Consider the following 24,323-nt stretch of genomic DNA (forward strand, 5'->3'; position numbering starts at 1 on the left):
TTTTTCTGGGTTTGCTTCCCATTTTAAATTGATGACCGTTTGATTTTTCTGATTTTGGTTGTTTTCTGGCTTTGATTCAGATTATTTCATTGCTTTTGGAGAATGGAGCTGATCGATGTAAAACTCCAGAAATTACTATGGGCAGGTATGATACTTGGTGTTGTTCTAATCTAATTATGAGTTTGTAGATCAATTGTATGATACTGTGGAAATCAAATGTGGAAATCAAATGTAGATCAAATTTATAGTAGTAGATCAATTTTCTACTGTTGTCTATTTCCATACATAGAACAAACTATATTTGTATTGAATTTGTCTACCAATGCATAGATTTAGTTTATTTTAATGTTGAGCTAATCTATTTTATGTATTGATACATTAATATATTGTAAGCGAACCTCTCTAAAATTAAGAATTGAGGTTCCTCTGGTTTCCGACCCGATCAGGTTGCTTTGATCGGGTTTGGCCAGATTTGCTTGGAGATGGGGCGGGGTGGCCTGGCTTGCCGGAGTAGTGGGGAGGATGGAGGTTTGGAGGGTCAGATAGCTCTTGCACGTCGTCAAGTTGGCGGTGATGGAGCTGCCGGTGGTGCGACGGCGTGGGAGGAGCAGGCGAGATGGATGCGTCGTGCTCTCTGCACTTCTCTTCATAGACTTGGGCTTGCCGGTACATGGGCCTGGGCTTTGGCTCTAGGCCCAGTTTATTATTTAGATTATTTCTCTGTTTTGTTCTATTATTTTGTACTCTTTGTTAAACGTGGCTTTATGCCAGAAATAAGTCCCTATCGAATATTGGTGGGGCGACGTGGGCTTTGTCCCGGATTGCACACTCAGTGTGCCTTGTCTGGCCTAGTGAGGTGACGAGCTATTTGCTTGATCAAATGGACGCAACCTCCTAGTGGCAGGATGAAATTGAGTGCCGCCGGATTTATTTCCGTGTGGCAACATAGTGGGAAAACTGTGCTATTTGCAATGATGCTTCTTCGTTATAGAGTTATCTTTCCGGTATCTCACCACTATCTCAAAGCAAATAGAGTAGCCATTCGTGCACTCTTTGCTAATTGGTGCTTGTCAGAGTACATAGATTTTGTAGAGAGTCTTGGTATTATTTCAGGATGTTCTCTTTATGCTTACTGTAATCTGGGGTTCAGGCTCTACGTCCCCCCCTTGTATTCTGCAATTTCATTAATCAAGGCTTGAGGGCAGCCGCATCAACCCCATTTCAAAAAAAAAAAAAAAAAAAGAATTGAGGATCGATGTAATTATATAGATCAACATAAATAGTATTGTCACAACTTTGATATTGTTAATTGCTTAGGTTGATAGTTCAATTTCGTAATCTTTTTTTCTTTGCATCTACGTTGTGACACTTAGAAAGGAAAGAACAAGTTCCATTAAGCTATATATATTTGAGCTAACAGAAAAGTGTTTTTTGTTGCAGCTCGTCAGAAAGAGATGGCTACACATTCAGTAACTGAGCTTGTGCAGGCAGTGAGGAGACCGAGGTCACTTAGTGAAATGACAAATCGTCCCTTTAGAAAGTCTGGAGGTGGCGATAGGGGAGAGAAGGTAATAGAAGCTCTTGCGAGGAGAAACTCCGAGAGTTTGCCTAGGAGAAACTCAGAGAATGTGGCACCACCTAGACGTAACTCACTTGGGGATGCTAAAATCTCAATGCAGTGTATCAATGAGGTTCCTGAAAAGAAACAGAAAAAATCTAGACGGCGCTCTTTCATGGGGTATAGTTTTGCTTCTTCTTATAAATAACTGCTGAAAATTAAATGATCATGCATATATGTAGCTTAACAACTGTGTGTCATACTTCAGGGTTATTCGGAAAAGTCAAACTCAAAGCCAAGGCTGCCTGATAATCCCATTGTAAGATTTCCACTCGGAACTGTTTAGTTCATTCTTCCAATTTCATTTCAATTTTGTAGTCTAGATGAGAATGCAGAATGTAACAAGAATGTGATGTCTTTGAATGTATGTATTTCAGATATTTGCATCCGACAGCTTCTTAGAGCTAACGGAGTACAGCCGCGAAGAAATATTGGGCAGAAATTGCAGGTTACTAGTTAGTGTAATAGTGCTCACTGATGCGTTCAAGCTAAACTCTTGCTTGTTTGGATTTTGTAGATTCCTTCAAGGACCTGAGACTGATCCAGCAACTGTGAAAAAAATAAGAGAGGCAATTGACAACCAGACTGACGTGACTGTACAACTCATCAATTACACGAAAAGCGGTATGTTTCTCCTGTAAAGGTTAAGTCCATAAAGCTCAGTGATTGTGTACTTAGCTAAAGTCTCTCTGTACTCAATCCAGGCAAAAAGTTCTGGAATGTCTTTCATCTGCAGCCTATGCGTGATCAAAAGGTAATATATCTCCTCACATATTCTTTATTACATTACAAAATCAATGTTACTGTTGAATGCAAGCTTATTTTAAAAGGGTATAATAAAATTTCAAATTAGACAATTACCAGAATAGAAAAGAATATGGAACTGATTTGCCATTCTACTTGTTTATGTAAACAGGGAGAAGTACAGTATTTTATTGGAGTACAACTTGATGGCAGTCAGCACATTGAGCCTCTGCATAACTCTATTCCTGAAGTTACAGTAAAAGAGAGTGAAAAACTGGTATGGAAGATACATTGTGCACTTTTCAGATGATTGTGATCATAAATATTAAATGTTCTTTTCCTTAAATTGTTTGGTTGGTTCGTTACGCAGGTCAAAGAGACTGCAGTTAATGTTGATGAGGCAGCAAGAGAACTTCCAGATGCCAATATGGTAATGCCACTTTCTGAATCCACCGTTTGTAAAATCTAAAGGTTTAAAAATTTGACAGAAGTTTTCTCTAACTGCAGAAACCAGAAGATTTATGGATGAATCATTCGAAGGTCGTTCATCCAAAGCCTCATAGACGGGACAGCCCCCCTTGAAGAGCTATTCAAAAGGTATTAATTGTTCAATTATATATGTATGGTATTGTCGAATAAAATTTTTATAAACTGCCATGGGAAAATATTGGTTTTGGTCAGTGTCTATTACTGGTTCATGGAAATATAACATAGACGTACTCATCTCTAAAATTTTTCTTTTCTATCTTTAAGTGTTAGGGATTTGTTCTGTTGTTTTTCTTAAAACTATATCATGATAGATTGCTGATCGAAGTAACTCTTGATATTGCAGATTCTAGACAGTGGAGAACAGATAGGATTGAAACATTTTAAGCCTATAAAGCCCTTAGGATCTGGTGATACTGGCAGGTTAGTATGTTAAACAGTTTTATACCTCAGGTTTGAAGTAGTCTATGGAAATTGAGGAATCTTAACTTAGATTCTACTTACTTGAACTATCTTTTGGAAATATTCAATGTCAGTGTGCATTTGGTCCAATTGTGTGGAACTGATCAGTACTACGCCATGAAGGTTATGGATAAGGGTATCATGCTCAATAGGAACAAGGTATTGGATAGTTTTCTGACCATTAAGTGCAAATCAATTTGTTTCAGTGGGAGAAAAAAGGGAAAGCAGCATATACCCAGCAGCATATTGATGAAGTCAGAAACGAGTGGGCAAAATTTGTTGTTAATGTTTAAGGAAAAGAGATTTTGAAAGAGATTGTAGAGAGAATTGTCCAACATATTATTGAGAATAGGAGCCCTATATATAGGGATTACAAAGTACATATTCTAATGTTACAAGGAATACTAATCCATCTATGATTAGGAGTTCTAGAACATTCTCTCCTATTACTACTCCTAGTTTGATAAGGCACACTAAGTCGATTTTCCTTCAACACTCCCCCTTGTGCCGCTTCAAACTTGGTGGTGACGTTTCATTCGTTGCCTCGTTAAAAACCTTGCCAGGTAACAAAAACCCTGTGGGACAAAAATAACCCTGGTCGAAGGACAAAAAGAGCACAACACGTCCTTCACTCTTCGAGATCGAACATGTAGACATCATAACTCCCCCTGATGTCGATATCTCCCCCTGATTGCTACAATCGTGGGAGTTCGGATAACTTTCTCAATCCGATGCTCTTCACATGTTTCTCGAATGTGGATTTAGGTAACGACTTAGTGAATAAGTCCGCTACATTATCCTCTGATCGGATTTGATTCACTTCAATCTTTAGAAGTGTTTGTTGTTGCTGATTATAAAAGAACTTAGGCGATATGTGCTTGGTGTTGTCGCCCTTGATGAAACCTAACTTCATTTGCTCAATACAAGCTGCATTATCCTCATAAATACATGTAGGTTCATCCGTGGTAGACTTCAAACCACAACTTCCTTGAATATGTCTTATTACAGACCTTAGCCATATACATTCTCGTACGGCTTCATGTAGAGCAATAATCTCTGCATGATTTGAGGAAGTAGCAACAAGGGTCTGCTTTGTAGACCTCCAAGATATCGCAGTGCTTCCCATGGTAAAGACATAACCCGTTTGGGAGCGACCTTTGTGAGGGTCAGAGAGGTACCCTGCATCAGCAAAACCCATCAAAACATCATTGTCGTTTTGATGGAGGGGGATAGGGTGAGGCCGGCCACTCTTGATGGTGGTGGCGGCGTTGGCGGCAACATGGCCGGCCACTATGTTATGGTGGACGGCGGCTCCATGCCTAATGGGGTCCGATCCCATTCTTCCGTCATTCCTCTTCTCTCTGTAGGATAAAATAGGCCCATATCAATCGTACCTCTTAGGTATCGAAAGATTGTCTTTACACCAATCCAATGGCGGCGTGTTGGCGCAGAGCTATGTCGAGCTAACAAGTTCACTGCGAATGAGATGTCTGGTCTTTGTGCATTGAGCTAAGTACAATAATGCGCCTATTGCACTTAAATAGGGCACTTCGGCCTCTAATGGTTCTTCGTCCTCATCCTTTGGACGAAACGGATCTTTTCCGGGCTCAAGACGACGACCGATCATGGGAGTACTCACAGGCTTTGCTTTATCTTCATTAAAGCGCCTTAGGATTTTCTGAGTATATGCAGACTGATGGATCAAAATCCCATCACTACGGTGCTCGAGTTCTAAACCGAGACAAAACCGTGTTTTCCCAAGATCTTTCATCTCAAATTCGGATTTCAAATATTTAGCAGTTTCCTTCAACTCATCTAGAGTTCCAATTAGGTTCATGTCATCGACATAAACTGCTACGATTGCAAATCCGGAACTTGTTTTTTTAATGAACACGCATGGGCATATTTCATTGTTAATATATCCCTTCCCAATCAAGTAGTCACTTAGACGGTTATACCACATCCGTCCGGATTGTTTTAATCCATATAGTGAGCGTTTTAATCTTATTGAAAACGCGCTCCGTGGTTTAGAGCCACTTGATTTGGGTAATTGAAGTCCATCTGGAACCTTCATATATATCTCTGAATCTAGATCCCCATAGAGATATGCTGTAACCATATCCATAAGCTGCATGTCAAGTTTTTCGGAAACTACCAAACTGACAAGGTAGCGGAACGTTATAACGTCCATTACGGGAGAATATGTCTCCTCGTAGTCGATTCCAGGGCGTTGTGAGAAACCTTGCGCCACGAGGCGGGCTTTATATCTAACCACCTCATTTTTCTCATTACGCTTTCTAACAAAGACCCATTTATGGCCAACAGGTTTTACATCTGGGGGTGTCTGCGTTATAGGCCCAAATACCTGTCTCTTTGTTAGTGAATCTAATTCAACCTGGATCACATCTTTCCATTTAGGCCAATCCGCTCTTCGTTGACATTCTTCAACAGAGCGAGGTTCGATATCATCATATTCTATGATTCCTTTTGCAACATGATATGCAAACGCATCATCAATTGCCATAGAATTTCTATCCATCATCTCATGTATACTAGTGTAATTTATGGAGATCTCTCAATTCTCTGGAGTTGGTTCTGACATTGGAGCGTCCCCCAATGATGTCTCTCGGACATAACCATAATCCAGAATATTCTCATGAGATGGATTATTCACATCGATGATTAATGGATTATTTTTTGCCAAACTCGCTTTCTTTCTTGGGCGAGAATCCATCGAACCTATAGGCCTCCCGCGCTTCCTGGCAGGAGCCATGGGCCTAGCCACAACGTCACCATCACTGTGAGAGGGGACGTTGGAGCCATGCTCAATTGCCCTTGAGATGGCGTCATGTCCTCTGATTTTAGGGACATCAATCCTTGCAGGCACGTTTGCAGCAGGTATGTGTGATCTCGTCACTTTTGCGATATCAGAAAACACATCAGGCATCGATTCTGCTACGTTCTGAAGATCAAGAATTCTCCGCACTTCAATTTCGGACTGTGCGGTTCGGGGATCAAGATGAGACAGAGTGGGGACAGACCACGACAATTCCTGTCGTTCCTGTTGAACATTGATGTTCTTATCTCCCCCTAACGACCGGAAGACTGTCTCATCAAAGTGACAATCCGCAAATCTTGCGGTAAAGAGATCGCCTGTCAAGGGTTCTATGTAACGGACAATAGTTGGAGAGTCATATCCAACATAAACGCCTAATCGTCGTTGAGGACCCATTTTGGTGCGCTGTGGCGGCGCAATTGGCACATAAACTGCACACCCAAATATGCGTAAGTGTGAGACATTAGGCTCATACCCAGTCACCATCTAGGACGCAGAAAAAGGTTGAGTGGCAGGAGGCCTCAGACGAATAAGCACAGCTGCATGCAATATTGCATAGCCCCAAGCAAAAATAGGGAGATTGGTGCGCATTACCAATGCCCTAGCGACTATTTATAGTCGTTTAATGGCGGCTTCTGCGAGACCATTTTGGGTGTGAACATGAGGAACTGGATGTTCAACTTCAATCCCAATGGACATGCAATAATCATCAAAAGTCTTTGATGTAAACTCCCCAGCATTGTCTAACCTTATAGACTTAATAGGATGATTAGGGTGGTGAGCCCTTAACTTAATAATCTGTGCTAGGAGTTTAGCAAATGCAGCGTTCCTAGTGGACAATAGCATGACATGTGACCAGCGTGTCGATGCATCAACCAACACCATAAAATATCGAAATGGTCCGCATGGTGGTTGAATAGGTCCACAAATATCACCTTGAATTCTTTGCAAGAATGGTATATTTTCTTTAGTGTCCTTTGCATAGGATGGTCTCGATCCTAATTTTGCTAAAGAGCAGGCTTTGCAGAACGAATGATGGGCTTTAGAGACAACCAATGAGGATTTTGGTTTAGCCATGAAGTCACAATTGACTTTAGAAGTAGAAGGAGGAGTCAAACAATGATCCATGGCGTCAATGCCATGTTGTTGCCGTAGGGGGTAGACGGCGCCGGCCCTAAGTGGCCAGTCTTGCACAGTCTTGGCGCCGTGAGGCGCAGGTGCATCTCCTTGAACCAATTTTTGGTTTTTACTTCTCTTCGTTCTGAAGAATGGATGTCCGTGTGAAGTCTTTAATATACGGATCATCATATCACGACCTGGGTGTCCCAGACGGTCATGCCAAAGCCTATATGTGTCAGAATCCCATAAATCATATAACATGATTAGATTCAATTACTGGAATAGTGGTTGCATACAACCCACTAGATCGACACATAAGTTTCTCAAATACTCGTTTATGTCCGTAGTCATTAGAGGTGATGCAAAGGAACTCTTGTCCATTCTCACAATGTGTTTCCACATGAAAACCATTGGCTCTTATATCTTTGAAGTAATAAAGTTCGAAAAATATGTCCATGACATGAGATAAAATAAATCGATACTTTATTAATAATAGCCAATGATTACATCAAAGTTTCGTGACCATAATCTAATCCAAAGTAAAATCAAACATTAGACAAATTGTAGTCACTCAATTCGTTCGGTAATTCCAATTAAATATGACCAGGGAAGTAGAGAGAGATGTCGGTGGAGCAAAAACTCTCTTAAGTACCACTAATCTCAATTACTTTCCTAGACATCATACTTAATTGAGTACGCCTAGAGGAAAAGAGATAATCCAATAAGTCATTTTATTGATTAAGACATAATTGCCATTACATAATTCTTGGAAATTAAAAGACTATTCTAAATAAAAATCTGCGGCATTCTATCTTCATCGCCAGATTTAAAGTCTTTTATAGCTCGATATATTACCATTGATCAGGTACTCCATAAAATACCATGAAGAGGATGCTCTCTTGATTGAGGTGTATTGACACAATACATATGGTCCCTAGAACCAATGGCGTTGGAATAGTGCAATCATGGCCAAAAATGGCGCCATGGTGTCCAACCCTATACCCTGAACGTCATGACTCCTATGGTCATGTTAGGGTTTTCTCAATCAATTTGTTATTTTGTGTTTTTCCACAAGCATGCATAAATAATATGATGCAGAGAGCCTCCGAACAATATTTCATAACTCTTTCAAAGTTATAGTGAAGCAGATATTATTCTATCGTGCTTCTATGTTCGGAAAGTTGTGAATGTTACTAAAACGTTCACTAGGCGCAACCCAAAGGTTGTTAGCATTATCCTCATTCATGTACTCAAACTGGAGGGCCATCTTCATGTGGCGCTTCATCAGGGTAAATGCCCTGGAATTTTCTATCTCAGTTTGTGAGTCTTGAGCGGTTCCTTTAGAACAGGGCTCTTGGATTGTAGGAAAATAAATATCCCGTGCCCGTAGAATCCAATGGAGTAAAATCGAGCTCGTTCAAGTCTTACATCCTGAAAGGAAAGCAAGAACGTATTAGTTTCGGAGTCAATGCTTCCACGAAAACTAATATAAGATTTCTGAGCCTTAATGCTACCAAGAAATCGATTTCCAAGAATATTTGGATTAGACCGAAACAATAATGTTTAAATGGTCAAAATATATGCTCACGAATGCTCTTAGTCCGTAGCTTACGAACGCTCTTAGTTCGTTAAATCGATGCTTATGGACGCTCTTAGTCCGAAGTCTTACGAACGCTCTTAGTTCGTTAATTGCGTGAATCCCCACGATTCCGCTTTCTCAAGAATCGAACCCACGTTATAAGAAAGGTGGGATGTAGAAGAAGGGAGGTTGCAAATCCCCGAAGAAAAAGAAGGAGGAAATTAAATTTCAAAAGCGGCAACTTTAACTTAAAACTTACTTGATGAAATTCGGAACAGATTCTCTTCTGAACAGCTTGCACTTCGATTGGTTTACCGGTCTCAAAACAACTCCGATAAGGCTGAATTCGGAGGTCAGATGGAAGAGACAGAGACGAACAACTTTGATGAAGAAAGGATTTTGATTTGAGGTTCCGAACTAGACGTTTCGGGGCTTGCAAGCAGACGGACGTGCACAGGAAAGGAGAAGGATGCAGTTGGTGTGCGTTGGTGATGCAGGGGCAGCAGACGTGCAGTGGTGCTGCAGGGGCAGCAGGGATACGTGCGCAGGGGCGCGTAGGTGCTGCAGGGGCAGGCGCGCAGGTGAGGCTAGCGTGGGCTAGGAGCTGCAGTGATGAAGAAGATTTTTGGGTTTTTGGTTTTTGGTTTGTGGTTAAAGCTCGTGCTGATAACGTATTTAAGGAAAAGTTGAGAGAGATTGTAGAGAGAATTGTCCAACATATTATTGAGAATAGGAGCCCTATATATAGGGATTACAAAGTACATATTCTAATGTTACAAGGAATACTAATCCATCTATGATTAGGAATTCTAGAACCTTCTCTCCTATTACTACTCCTAGTTTGATAAAGCACACTAAGTCGATTTTCCTTCAACAGTTAAAACATATATGTAAGCATGTGGTTGGTGATCGACTTATTTTGGTAACCTTGATTTTACAAGATATATAGACTATTATTATTACTTGCTAGATTGAGGTTACTTTTGGTTAGAATTGCTGGATTTGATCATATCTGGATATGGATATGTACTTTTGGAAATGTTTTGGATTGGCAATATAAGAACAGATGGCATTGATATATGACAATGTTATATTTTGGATTTGTTCAGGATATGAATGTTCATATTTGCAACAATTGTGCAAAGTTAATTCAGACAACATATATAGGTCAAATAACTGTAGTTTCCAAAGGTATCACACAACTGAAGGGTTCACAAAACCATTGTCTGAGATCCACTCATACAACACATCTAAAAACAGCAAATAATACATGTTGTCTGAACTTCATTTCAGACAACAGAAATAACAAATTGATGTCGTGTGATCTCCATTCCGGTAACATGTATAATAAAGTTACTGTCGTCTGATATTCAAATCAGACAACAGATATAACAATAATATGTTGACTAAGATTCATTTCAGACAACAGAAATAACAAATTGATGTTGTGTGATCTTCATTCTGATAACATGTATAATAAAGTTACTGTCGTCTGAAATTGAAATCAGACAACAGATATAACAATAATATGTTGACTAAGATTCATTTCAGACAACAGAAATAACAAATTGATGTTGTGTGATCTCCATAAGACACAACTAAAACAACAATGACAGTTGTTGGAGATTCATTTCAGACAACAGTGTCATTATAACTGTGTGGTGTGAAATTCATTTCAGACATCATGTAGTTGTGTTGCTGTTGTCTGAGATTCATCACACACAACACAGTTTTCCTAAAACTGTTGAGGTAATATAGCTTTTCTCAACAGTTAATAAACGAACTGTCGTGTGAGTTTGTAACAGACAACAGTTAAACCTAATTATTTTAATTTGGAAATATTCAGACGACACATACTTAGCTATATATGTTTTGTGAATTTTGAACAGACAATGGTTTTTAACTGTCGTTTGAATGAGGTCAATCAGACGACAGGCTACTAGACAACAGCAACTTTTTCATTCAGACGACAGTTAATGAACTGTCTATTAACTGTCGTCTGTTTAACTTTGTGGTATAGTGTATAGCCAAGGCTACCCTTGCAGACGCCAAGTGTATCGAGTACACCTTATATCGAGCATACCTGATGCCATATTCTAGCAGACCCTGGTCTAAACCCTCTTACCTTAGTCTAGGGGGACTGGGGGTCTAGTCACCCTAAGGAAGAAACTCTAGCCAAATGTCCAATGAATGCTTGTGCCATTCCTACTTGGAAAACAAAATCACCACCCCAGTCAAGACTCCTCTTAGCTGGAGACTTGGGGGACTGGGGGTAATGATTGTACGGAAGTCACGTGCTGAGAATGCTCGCCTTGCACTTTCGATATTTCTACCATGACAAACTCCCTACCCAAGAGAACTATTGACCGGGGACTTGGGGGACTTGTTTGTATATATACTGCCTAGGCACAAATATCGGAAGCACAAGGCTCACTAGCCACGTGAAATGATGCTGATACCACCCAAAGACGATGCCGATACCATACACTTGTGGTATCGGGTAGGCCACAGGTAGTCCCACATTGGAAACAAAGGGGAGACAAGCTCATCCCCACACTATAAATACATGTCTCTCCACTTATTCAAGGTAAGTCACCATTCTCCATTTACTCCTACCTAGTCTACATTATTACATGTATCTGACTTAGGCATCGGAGGGTCGAAGGTATGCTAGCCCGGTCTTCCCTCTGACCTCTATTCATGGTTGACAGGTATCGGATCTCGGAGATGGAAGCTCTCACCACCACCCCGTTTCTACCACTGAAACAGTTATCATACTGCTATTTGAAGTATGTTCTTAGTGCGCGTTTACATTTTACTTTTATGCTTTCGGGTTTATGTAAACACTTGGTGATGTAATATTTTACTCTAGTGATTGAGTCTATATTGACATTTGTGGACTCAGTTTATTTTGTTGCTTAGTTTAAATGAAAAAAAATTCTAAGCATTTGGGCGATTTGTTGAGTTATCACGCTTCATATTTAAATTTCCTTTATTCAAAATTCGGGGCATGACATCATTTACAAGTATATTGTTGTTGGTGGTTCATGTGATCTGCAACTGCTGCATTAGTAGTTATGCAAGTCTTCTATTCTATTGAATATGAAGTTCTTTTGTAGCTCTGTGTTTTGGTTGTGGATTGACAAAACCCTGTGTCAGACTGTTGAGCACTTGATTCCAAAATGTGCACTAAGGAACTGATTGCTATATCTAAAATTTTTGGCATTCTTGTTGAATGAGCTTCATGATATGTCCAAGTGGGAGAATGAAAGACTGAAATGGACATTATCATTTAGTTCAATAAGGCATTCAACAACTTACCATTTACTTGCAGAATAAGAAATGGGAAATCTAATGACTTAATTTCGGATTACGTATGCATTGTGTATCAAAATGCTTGAGGCAGGGAATCTAATATAACTTGTTTATTAAGCTTAGTGTTAATGATATACACCTAAGAATATGTAATTCTGTACTAAATATCTTGCTTTATGGGAGGAGGCTGAATCATATATAAACTTGGTCCCTGCACTCTCACTATCACCAGACATTCACATACTCGTCCCATAAAGATTAATTAATGAGCAATGCAGAAGATCAGTGTTTGAGATCAATGGCCTCTACAGGTTTGTTGACTCTTGAAGAACACTTCACTTACACATGTTGCTGCAATTGTGTTTATGTACTTTGTGTGATTGTATCTATGATCCTTGTGTGTTGATTCTTTGTAATAATAGTATTACATATTACTAGAGTGAGACATACTTCCACAAGAAGAGTAGTTTGCTACTTACTGTAACAAGAACAAGATACATGTTCTTATACACAAGCCCCCAACAAGCACATAATTAATGTGGCTTGGTCTCTATGCATATGTGTTTATTGTCATTCCTTTTTCTTTTTCCATGTAATTCAGACATTTTTACTCGTCATAGAATCGTTTGGTTTTGAGATGAACTTGAGGAACCATACTCAAGGACGAGCTTTTTGCCTCTCAGTCTTTGATCATTGGGCTATAGTTCCTGGGGATCCTCTTGACAAGAGTATTGTTCTGTGGCCACTTGAACCAGCACCGATTCAGCACCTGGCTCGTGAATTTATGGTCAAGACAAGGCGTAGAAAGGTAAAAGCATCCTATTGGTGATGAAAATTCCGTTTAGGAATTTGACCCAACAATTAATGCGAACTGAAGCGGGAGTTAAACTGGGAACAATTAAGAAGCTTCTATTTGTCGTTGACCCAATGGCGACGAAGTGAAGGCTTCTCTCCGTTGCTGACTATGGGGCTGACGAACTGGAGACTTCCCTTCGCTAATGATAATGAGGCGAAAGGTTCCTTTCACTCCATACTTGGACGATGACGGAGCGGAGACTTCCCTCCGTTGATGATAACAAAGCGAAGGCTTCCCTTCGCTTCGTACTTGGATGATGACGAAGTGGAGACCTCTCTCTGTCGATGATAACGGAGCGAAGGCTTCCCTTCGCTTCGTACTTGGACGGTGATGGAGTGGAGGCTTCTCATCGTAGTTGGTTCGAGGAGGGAGGGGGGGGGTAAAGGCTTTCTGATGTCTAATTCAGTATATTTCTGAGTTGAGTGTAGTAGACTCAATTAGAATTCGATGTCATACCTAGTTGTTTTACCCCCTATTTATAGGTGCATTACGGCTTGGGTTGCAAGTAAACTTGCATGGCAAGGCCTTGGTGACTTGGGCGGCAAATATCAATTAATACTGTATTTATTTATGTAATTATCACTACTTATGACTGTAATCATTGCCGTACTAAATGCCGCAATGATTACCGCACTTATTGCTGTAATGATTGCCGCCACTATGCCAAAAAGTCCATCAGACGACAGAACTGTTCTGTCGTCTGAATGAACCGAAATGTGTCGTCTAGTACGGTGTCGTGTCTTGGGGATATCAAACGACAAAACACTTCTATCTTCTAAAAAATCAGACGACAGAAACAAATAAAAGTCTTGTGTTGTCTGATGAGTTTTTCATTTCGGGACCAATGTGACATGTATCTTTATAGCGGTAACACAACAGTTTTGTGTTGTCTGAGAAACAAAACAACCACAGCCTTTTGTAAATTCTGTTGTGTGAAGCATATTTGCAAGACACATATCTATGCTCGTAAACTGTTTCAGACTACAATTAAGTGTCTGTCTAGGGTACATTCATATGACATTTTAGTGTTGTGTGAAAAGTTTTGAAACTGTATGTATGTTATGTTGGTAAATGGTTAAGACAATAGAGATCATATTCTTTCTGTTATGTCAGTTTCATTACAACAACAATTTACTGTCGTTTGAGATTATTAACACAACAAATATTTGTCGTCTAAATATAAAAAGGACCACAAATATTAGGTCTTTTATATTGTCTGTGATCAAGTCCAACCACACTTATTTGTTATTATACGCTTTAGCCAACACTTTCATCTAATTTATGTTATCGTTTTTCCATTTAGACTACAATTTTCTGTTGTCCCAATGCCAAAAAGACAATAAACTTCTAACTGATTTTTGTGTTGCTTTTGTGCAGCTGCAACCACACATTTTGGTGTGCTTTTGTTGTAGCTTGCAATTTGAGATAAACAGATATTAGTAGTCTCCTGTTGCAATTGGTATGCATGCATTTGGAAATTAAAATTGCCCATTCATGAAACCATAAAATCCACATCCAAAATCATTCATTGTAATTTCCATTAATCCATCATTGTCTCATGTACACAAACCTAATCATGAGCATCAGTCCAAAATGGCCCATATCTACTAATCTGGGCAGCCAGCAAAATATATGTATGCAGTACTACAAGCTAATAAACTAGAAGCACTACACAATCCGGGCAACCAAGTAAACAACATAGCAAAGTAGCTAGCAGTACTGCAAGTTTGACCCTAAGGTTTTATTGATCTTGAACTTGGGTAAATGGAAAAACTTTTACCCTGAACTGAAGCAAAACAGTAGCAGTGTGACACTACTGTGAGGGTACCTTATTTAGCACATGGGTAGAGTTTGGAGCGTGACAAGTACCATGGTTATAGTTTCCATAGCTTCCAGGTGGAGTATCGAAGCTTGAAACTTTAATAGTAGAAATGGACTGCCCGTTTTTGTACACTCTAGGCTAAGTTTAGGCTTCTTTTGCTCTTTCAGTTTTCCTCGGTTCTTGGCTTGCCATTTCTCAACACGTGGGTGACTATGTAACATCGCCAGCAACCTAGAATGACTTCATAACACGCTGAGTGATTAGAAGAGCATTTCCACATATGATATTCACTATGAAAACATGAAGTTATTGGTGCAAAGGTTTCTGTAACTTAAGGACGTTAATTTTGTACCTGGAATATATCATCACCAAGATAAGCCTGCAGCATTCGTATAACAGCAGATCCCTTTTTATAGCTGATAGCATCGAATATTTCAAGAACTGAACGTGCGTGGTGTACCTCTACCTGACATTATGCAGAACAGTATATTAATAGATGATGGATCAAAATTATCTATTTAATTACAGGATCTGAAATGTATAGGAGTTATAAGCAGTGTTATAATTCAAGTGAAAATATATATTTTTTCCTTGCAGCATATGAACAGACAGACAGTCTATCTTTTATGAATTCCAGAGCATTTTTTTGCAAATATTAACATTAGTATTTGATTGTTACCTGAATTGGATGTGAATGTTCCAGTGCATCCATAATTAGTCCACCAGTAGTTTGTTGAAGAAATTGAGACCAAACTTTCCACTCAGGAAACAAAATATCAGTGGCCATATAACTTATCTGGCAAAACATGATCAAGCAGGCATAAAACAAATCAAAAAGTAGAGAGCTGAAAGTCTCAAAAGTACCCATGTTGCAAAACCCTCGTTAAGCCATAAATCAGTCCACTATTCCATTGTTACCAGATTGCCAAACCACTGATGTGCTACTTCATGTGATACAACAATTGCCATCTGAAAACACAAGAAAAGAGTTACAAAGCAAAATCGTCCGTATCATACCTGACGTTTGGTCCATTCTAAACTTTCGTACCTCACGTTTAGAAAATATCATAACGGTACATGAGGTTCTGACCCCGACCGAAGTTTGGTACCTGGAGCCGTTAGCTCCGTTACAAAAATTGACAGTTGAAGGATTTTGATCATTAAATGACCAATATACCCTTTTGTTTTCGTTTTCCTTAATTTTTTTCATATAATAAAAAAAGCAAAAAAAATTTATGAAGGCGGCGAAGGAATTGGGCGTTCCGACTCAATTAATGTCAAATCGCTGAGGTTGGGCAGAAGCTTCGATCAAGCTGGGCCCTATTAGACTCGAGCATCTCGGAAACCTGGTCTCCGGCCGCCGCAGCCTTATCGAAATTCTCCTTAATCTCCTCCACAATCTCCTTCAAGTCTTTATGCCTCACCACCATTTTCACGTTTGAGATTTCATTGCTCCGCTAAGTACTCCCTTCCGACTCCTCCGACCTCATGCTCGGCGCATACTTCGACATCGGCCCGAATCGACGGGTCGAAAATGGACCGGGTCCCCATCTCGGATCTCGAATCCCTGTCGTCGTCTTCGTTTTCAGACGAGCTCGTTGTGCTGTAGTGATCGTTATCGCCCCATTCGCTGCACTGGACCTCTTCTCTCTCCGACTGAGCATACTTCTCCAACTGAGCCTTGGTCGAAGCTTTAGGGTTACGGTTGGGGACGAAGAAATCGTACTCTGATCTCTCAGTTTCGGACTGGGTGTACTTCTCCGACTGGGAATATGAGCGGTTTATGTGGGCGGCCGGTTGGGATTTTGGTATGTTGTGGAAGTAATTGTACTCCGATGTCTCGGTTTTAGTTTTCGGATAGGTGTTGTCATCGGTTCCGATGTTCCAGTGAAATCAGCCTCTCTCAATCGACCACCGTAGTGACCATGACTCCGTCGTCGACCACCGCGCGCCTCTCTCTCTCTCTAGCACCTGACCTCAATCCGATTCTGAGGCTCAGAACTTCATCTCTGATATTGCTCCTTTCTCTCAATCTCCAGCCTCTGTCTCCGTCTCTGTCTCTCCTTGTTATTCAGTTTTCAATCAATTTCAATTCTTTGGTTTACGATTGGGTCTATTGATTCGAGTAATTCAATGGGTTTTCTGAAATCATTGTTTCTTATTGATTGGGTATATAAAATCCATGTTGGCTTGCTTCAGTTGCTGATTGTTTGGAATTGAATCAATTGATGGGGGCCTTATCTTTTTTTCTGGGAAACGAAATAGGAGAAGATGAGAAGAAGAGGACTAGCTCAGGGATTATGTATATAGATTTGGGTTGTGGGGAAACCGTTGAATATAAAAGAAACGAGCCAAAGTTTGAAGCTTTGAGCTTCTTGAAGCTCATTTTGGATGGTTGAGACTAATGGAGTAATGGGTTGTGGAATTTGGACATTGAAGTGGGATTGTTTAAAGGTTCAGAGAGAGAGAGAGAGGAACAATAGGGAGATAGAGAAAAAAGAAATAGAAAAAAAATACTAAGATAAAAAAAATAATGAATTATGGCATGAAAAGACGAAAATATCCTTCAGCATGCATTTTCCGTAACAGAGCTAACGGCTCTAGGTACCAAACTTTGGTCGGGGTCAGAACCTCAGGTACCGTTATGATATTTTCTAAACGTGAGGTACGAAAGTTTAGAATGGGCCAAACGTCAGGTATGGTACGGACGATTTTCCCTACCACAAAAGAGAAAACCCTACTTAACAACACAATGGAATGTTGTGATTCATTGAGAGGTGCGACAGCAAAAGAGAAACAAAGCTCAAAACAGAGTCAGATATTAAACTCACTCTTTGCTTTCTTGCTGCTGTGGAATGCAAAGGATCAAAAAGCAATTCATTTTCACAGTATGTGATCAAACCATAATTCTCCATGGCCCCACCAGAAAATTCAGAAACCGCAACCATATCATGTTTGGGGAGTGAGTATGGCGTTGAGAAGTATCTAGATGATCCACACAACAAGGTTAGAAAGAGTTTAACACCGCAATGAACAGTGAAAGAAATCTTATCAGTCTGTATGACTACTGAATTGAACAGCAACATTTGAGAGTGAAGGAAATTACTTGGAGAAAAGATCAAGGGTCTTAACAGCAACATTTAAAGCAAATTCCCCTTTTATCACTCTTCCCAACAGGGCAATATGCACGAACCTTTACCCCTGCAAACGAACTTTCAATACTACATAAAGAAATCAGTTCAACAATTGAACAAATTTTCCATTGCGCGATATGCATACCATCAGATGTTGTATCTTCAATATGATCAAATAGGCCAACAACAACAGCCACCAAATAAGTTGACATGATTGGAGATTCCTCAAAATACAGAGTCTTAACATCTCCATCAAACTTTTCATTAACAATAGGCATATTGGATAAAGCTGTCAGCTCTGATGGTACATCTAATGCTATCTTGAAGCTAGCCTGTTAAGAAATCAGTTGAAGCAGAAGAATAACCAAATTTAGAAGAATTGCCAAAATGCTTTATATTTATATGACTGTTTGATAATATGTGGTGGAAAAATATATAATTTATTCAGGGGTTTTTAATCAGATGAAAATAGAGTTTCAACTTTCAGCAATTATGGGAACTTCTCAAACCTAAGTACCTTGAGAGCACATTCATCCCAACATGGAAAGCACATCCTCGCATCCACAGCTTCGAATTGAGTAACAACCATATTCTTTTTCTCTTCCCCATCCATATAAGCACTGTGAAAATTGTTGAATGCTTTCATTAGAAATCTAGTTTGTTAGCAAAGATGCGACAGGGAGAGAGAGAATTAGATAATAGCATTCCCACTTGTCTAGGATTTTTAGTACATCAAAATTTTCCAACTCCACAGAGCATAACTTGTTTAAGTTTAGCCGAGTTAGCTAGATTGTTTACTCTAATATCTAGTTTCTGCATTTATCTACGCTCTTATCTTTTATCTCCTTTTTTTTTGGCAACCAAACAGACAAGAAGGTGGTAACAATGAAGACTCCTTGTAACTAACTAGATAGCCCAACATACATTTCATCTTTTCTAAACGCCTACTAATTACTTCATACATTTCAGAAATATATCATTTCAGTGCTGCAACTGATAGTTTGTCTGGAAAATCAAACAAAATTTCTTACCATTTTATATAACCCCGTGTAAGAAGGGATAAAAGTGATTTACCTTCATGTCAAGTAAACCAAGGAAATCATCAGGCATTCCTTCGAATCTTTGGTAGATTGGAGCAACAATATTGATCATAGCAACCTCCACAGTCCACACAATCAACACAAACATCATTATGTAAATCACTGCCATCCTCAAAATCTTCAGGTGCTTCAACTCCTTCTGCAATAAAATTCAACCAAAGGAAGAGAATCAAAACACACCGTTTGGGATATAGTACAATGAAACTATCAATTTCTGGCTGCATAGTTTTTCAGAGACAATAAATCAAACATTTCATCATCAATTTTGGAAAAGGCTCCATTACTAGACTCACCTGAGCTCTGCTTGTCCCAACATTCATACGCTTCATTCCCCAGCGATCTCGTGCAAAAGAAATTCAGAAAAAGACCAAATTTGACACAACTTAAAGTGTAACATTTAGGCAGGAACAGTTTACTTTGAGGATTTATGAAAAATTCATTTTGCAACAATGAAGTTGAAATTTTCCAGAACGAAAGCTGACATATTTAGGTACGACATACTTAAATTTCAAACTAATCAGAGTTTGAGAAGTAAGGGAAATGATGGATACAAATAGACTGAACTGTCAGGTTTCAGAAAAATATAGCAGCAGTAAAATCAAAATAGAAAATCCACCAAAAATACATTTTACAACCAATTGACAAGAAATCAATTTTGAAACAACTATTGGAATGTCTAATTCAATATATACAAAGACCATAGGTTAAATGATTCAAATAGAAGTTCAAATCTCAGCAGAAAATTAGAGGGTACACTAAAAATTCTGGAACTTTGCCAAAGCAGACCAGACTCAAAAGAAAAATCACTGAAGATTCATTATACATGGAAATAAGGTGAAACTTTCCAGATCATTTTTTAACTAGCAGAAAAGAAATATATCAAAATTTCATGACATTTGGAGATCAGTAAGTAGGGCAACACAAAGCTCAAAGTTAACAGATCAGCAGCTTTCTCAGAAAATTCAGCAAAGCTGTTTTAACCACAATATGAAGTTTTGATTTTAAAGTTGGTTTGTTTTGAGAGTAAACAAGAGAGACACAACAAAAAGAACTAGCTTACAAGCCAAAAGAATAGCTACTATATTGGAGAGTAAACAAGGGAATACAAAGAGGATGCATGAAGCATTAATACCCCATTTGGCTTTTCATATCCAGGTAGTAACTAAACTAAACCATCTACAATCTGGTTAGATGTTTGGGGTGTGACTCTCTGCTTGTCAAATTTCACTTAAAAATCGCAGAGGAAAATGTTCCAACACAATCACACCAATTACATACCAAATCATAATCAAAGCTATAGAGAAAAGTTTGCTTTCCCTACCTCAAGCCTTAGGTTTCAGCAGCTAATACAGCCAATCAATTGCTACAGCAAATAAAATTCCAATTGCTAACACCCACTTTGTATTTCACAAATCCAGCCACCTATACCAAATTTACAAAAAATCACACCCAAACTCTTGGAAAGACTGAAACAGAACGAACTACTTGACAAGATAGGAAATTTGAACTTATTGGAGATAGCTGCATACAAAGAAGGATTTCAGTGTTCTCCACCAACCACTTGGCTCCATCCTTCATAAATCCCACATAGCTGCTGTCAAACTCCTTTTTGAACATAAGCCGTCTAAAATTGCAACAAGCTTGTTAATATAAACTTTCTTGCATCGAACTATATGTAAATATTCAGCAAAAATTTACATGCTTATATATCAACTGATCTAGTAGAAGAACAGCAATGCAATTATTGATAAAACCATGATTTTTTCAATACAAATCAGTTTTAATTGAAAGAAGAAAGAATTCTTGTCAAACAACATGGAAATCAAAAGATTAAAAACCCTAACACATAAATCCATTTCAACAAAGGAAAATCACAGCACTAAACCGAAGAAAAACCACCAAGACAAAACCCCAATACAACTATATCCATTTCAATCACCCCATCCCCAAATAGAAGAAAAACCTAATTGAAATCAAACCCTAAAATTGAAATTTTGGATAATAAGCAAACCCAAAATTTGCAGATAAAACCCTAAAATCGATAGAAGATTGAACCCAGTAGAAACCCTAAACTAAAAAACGATTGAAACCCTAAATTGCTTACCAATAATCTGAATCGGAAACAACTCTTCTGGTTGCTGGAGAGCTCCATTAATCCGGACGTGAAAGATAAAGTAGAGACTAAGAAGAAGAAGGAAAGACTATGAAGAAGAATCGAGAGAGTGAGAAGATGAAGGAGAGAGAGAGAATCAAGATTTGAGAGAGTTGAGAGAGCTGATGAGAAGGAGAGAGGCCAGTGTTTGAGTTTTTCAGTTTTGCAGGTCTAGGTCGAGCAGAGTGAGGAGAGAAAATGACTTAATTGTGAGGGACAAAGGTCAAAAAGCACAAGTTAAAATAACTCACAAAATTTTAAAACAAGCTCCACACTCAGACGACATTTAAATGTTGTCTGTGTTGTCTGAATGTCGCAATATTTTCTAGTCAACTAGAGCTTGGTTATTTGAGAGGGAAAAGTACTTGATCAAATTTTGGATATCCCTCTAAATTTGAGATAGGAAATCATCATCTTCTACAACAACAAAAATGTGTTATCTAAATGCTGACCATTTTTTCAAATTGAACGAGTATGGTTTTAGTCTATATTCAGACAACATAAAAAAAATTGTGTCGTCCGAAAAACTCAGACGACAGAAAAGAATGCTTCTGTCGTCTAAAGTATATCATCTGATGGACTTTTTGGCATAGTGGGAATAGTAAAATAGTGATTTTTCGGATTTGCCCCCAAAACAAATAGACATCAATCCTTAGGTTTTTTTTTTTTGTTTTTTTTTTTTTCCTGAAAAAAGAAGAAATATATCTCGCTATATGTGTCTCAAGTCTCAACATCATTAGAGCCCCGCAGCCTTCTTCTCCATCTCGCTCTTCCACACATGCACACTGACTCTGTACTCTTTTATCGATCACCTCCCATTGCTACATCTCTTCCTCCTGAATTACTTATATGACTTGCAACTTACCTTTTCAACTATTCAATATGCTAACTACAACTCCCTTATTTTGTTTCCAAAATATCCTCAACCCATATAATATGAACAAATTCTTGACAAAGACACTCAATAGCAAGCAATTGCCGCATGAGAAAATTAGAAAAAAAAAACCCAAAAAATGAAGCTTCTATTAGGAAAAACTCATTCCTATATTTTATTTTAATCTACACCCATTCACATAATTAAACATTCCTTATAGGTTTTAAGTCTATAATTATGATTTTTCACTTTTTTGTAGTTTGACTATTTTACCCTTCTGATTGAATAGGTAAAATATTCCTCAAATATATCTGTTGACTTTTTTAGTAAAATATTTATTTCACCTTATTTACTGGAAATGAAATAGAATAATCCAACACCCTTGTCATTAACTTTCACTTGCTAATTTTGATATTTCTAGATGAACCATAGGTATAACTGTATAATTTTTCGTATTGTACAGGTGTTAAATATCATGTGAGTTTTAACATAAGCAAATGATTTAGGTACCTATAATTTAGGAGTTCACATTTTGTACCTATCAATCAGGGAATAACTTAGGTAGAATGAACCATAGGTAAAATTGCATAATTTTGTCTATCATTCAGGTGTTAAACATCGTGTGGATTTTAACATAAGCAAATGATTTAGGTTCCTGTCATTCAGGGAGTTCACAATTTGTACCTAAATTATTTCGAGAATGACTTAGGCACCTATAATTCCAGCTTTTGAATGTGGAGATTACATAACCTCCAACCCAGGTATTGATTTCAATTACTGGAATCAAGAGTTGGTTTATTCTGGGCGATGTTTTTGGGCAACCGTTTCAAGAGTTGCATCTGCAGAAAGTTTGGGGATAATGGCAACTTTAGTAATTCTTAACAACAATGGGTTTTAATATTTATCCTATTTAACAAATTTTTTTTAGGTAAACTTAATTAATAGGTTTGGGTATATATTAAAACAATCTTATAGATGGGTTTAATCTAAAAGGTGTGTGTGAATTTGGGTGTAGAATCAAATTCCCCTTGCCGCATCGACCAGTGTCAAATTATAGTGGAAATTTACTTCAATTGTCATATTGTAGTTGAATAAACTAATGAGTACTTTTTTTTGAGTAGTGCTACATACACCAAAAAATTATACAAAAAACTAATACCAAATGATGTGGCATCCTAAGTGGCATATGCCAAGTCATCACCTTCAATAGAATAATTTCCAGCAACTTTAATTATTCTCATTTTTAAATTAGCCTAAAAATGTATAAAATAAAAATAGTATAACTTTCTTATCTGGAGAAGAGACGTGTATGGCAATACCTCTGCTTTCTTTCACATTGTTGTTTATGCGGTTCGTCCAACTGTCCAAGACAATGTCTATGCTTATTGATCGAGATTTGAACATATAAGGCATTGTGTTGTTGGCTCAACTAGTGGCCGATTCAACCGAAATAACTTTACATGGATTAATAGTGTGATAGCTAATCCAACAGCATGGTCACTTTTCAATGGTGTTTAAATGAAAAAAGCTATATGTACTCGCACATAGAGTAATAAGGGGGATGATAAAAATGGGACAAAAATTGATCAAATCTTCTTCAATGATTAATGATCAAGATGAATTCATGATTGAGATATGCAATTGTGAGAATCTCAAGCCTGTTCCTGCAAGTTCCTTGGGCAATTTTGCCATTTGATAGGCACAATCATCCTGTGGATATGGTCAACAATGGTACTGATGGTAAGTGAATATAGGCTTTTCCTTTTGATGATCAAAATGATAATGTTAGGGTTAGGTCGTTGTCAAGTTGATAGGGTATGGTAGATATTGCTGGGTTTCAATTGTGCCGCTGCGAGTTCTTCATGTTAAAAAAAAAAAAATGGAGAGAAAGCGAGAGATCTCTTCATATTCTTAGGTTTTCTTGTCAATCCTTCTAATTGTTGATTTTTTTTTTTTAAATGAAAAAGAACAAAATAAGAAGACATGCTAGAAATTATTATGATTAAAATGATGATGTGGCACGTGCCATGTCATTCGGTATAAGTTTTGGGTCCTTGACCCAAAGCCCCAAAATCAGCTAAAATTGTCCCACTTACCCCAGCAACAAATTTTTATTCCCACTAACACAATTTGAAGCAAAATGACAATTTTAGCCTTGGCCTAATTAAAAAATTACATTTTATCACACTCATCTCTCTCTCTTCCCCACATCGTCAATTCTCTCTC

At 38.4% G+C, this 24,323-nt stretch overlaps 1 long non-coding RNA gene and 1 pseudogene across 7 annotated transcripts; one reads left to right on the forward strand and one right to left on the reverse strand.

The window, feature by feature from the left end:
- The first annotated feature begins 482 nt into the window (after window positions 1-482).
- Window positions 483-3,619, forward strand: LOC133716204 (phototropin-1-like; annotated as a pseudogene).
- Window positions 3,620-14,523: 10,904 nt separating this feature from the next.
- LOC133713942 (uncharacterized) lies at window positions 14,524-21,420 on the reverse strand. 7 transcript variants are annotated; one of them, XR_009848353.1, is made up of 12 exons: window positions 21,176-21,420; window positions 20,601-20,695; window positions 20,393-20,493; window positions 19,365-19,394; window positions 19,046-19,210; window positions 18,489-18,591; window positions 18,117-18,303; window positions 17,944-18,038; window positions 17,669-17,822; window positions 15,517-17,554; window positions 15,190-15,303; window positions 14,524-15,077 (listed from the first exon to the last, which is right to left on the reverse strand). It is a non-coding gene; the product is annotated as an uncharacterized LOC133713942 (long non-coding RNA). The 7 variants fall into 7 exon arrangements; XR_009848351.1 differs by having other exon boundaries at window positions 15,517-15,633; window positions 15,702-15,806; window positions 19,365-20,493; XR_009848349.1 differs by having other exon boundaries at window positions 15,517-15,633; window positions 15,702-17,554; window positions 19,365-20,493.
- Between the last annotated feature and the right edge of the window lie 2,903 nt (window positions 21,421-24,323).

This window comes from Rosa rugosa, chromosome 6, assembly GCF_958449725.1.
Source record: "Rosa rugosa chromosome 6, drRosRugo1.1, whole genome shotgun sequence".
NCBI classification, from domain to species: Eukaryota; Viridiplantae; Streptophyta; class Magnoliopsida; order Rosales; family Rosaceae; genus Rosa; species Rosa rugosa.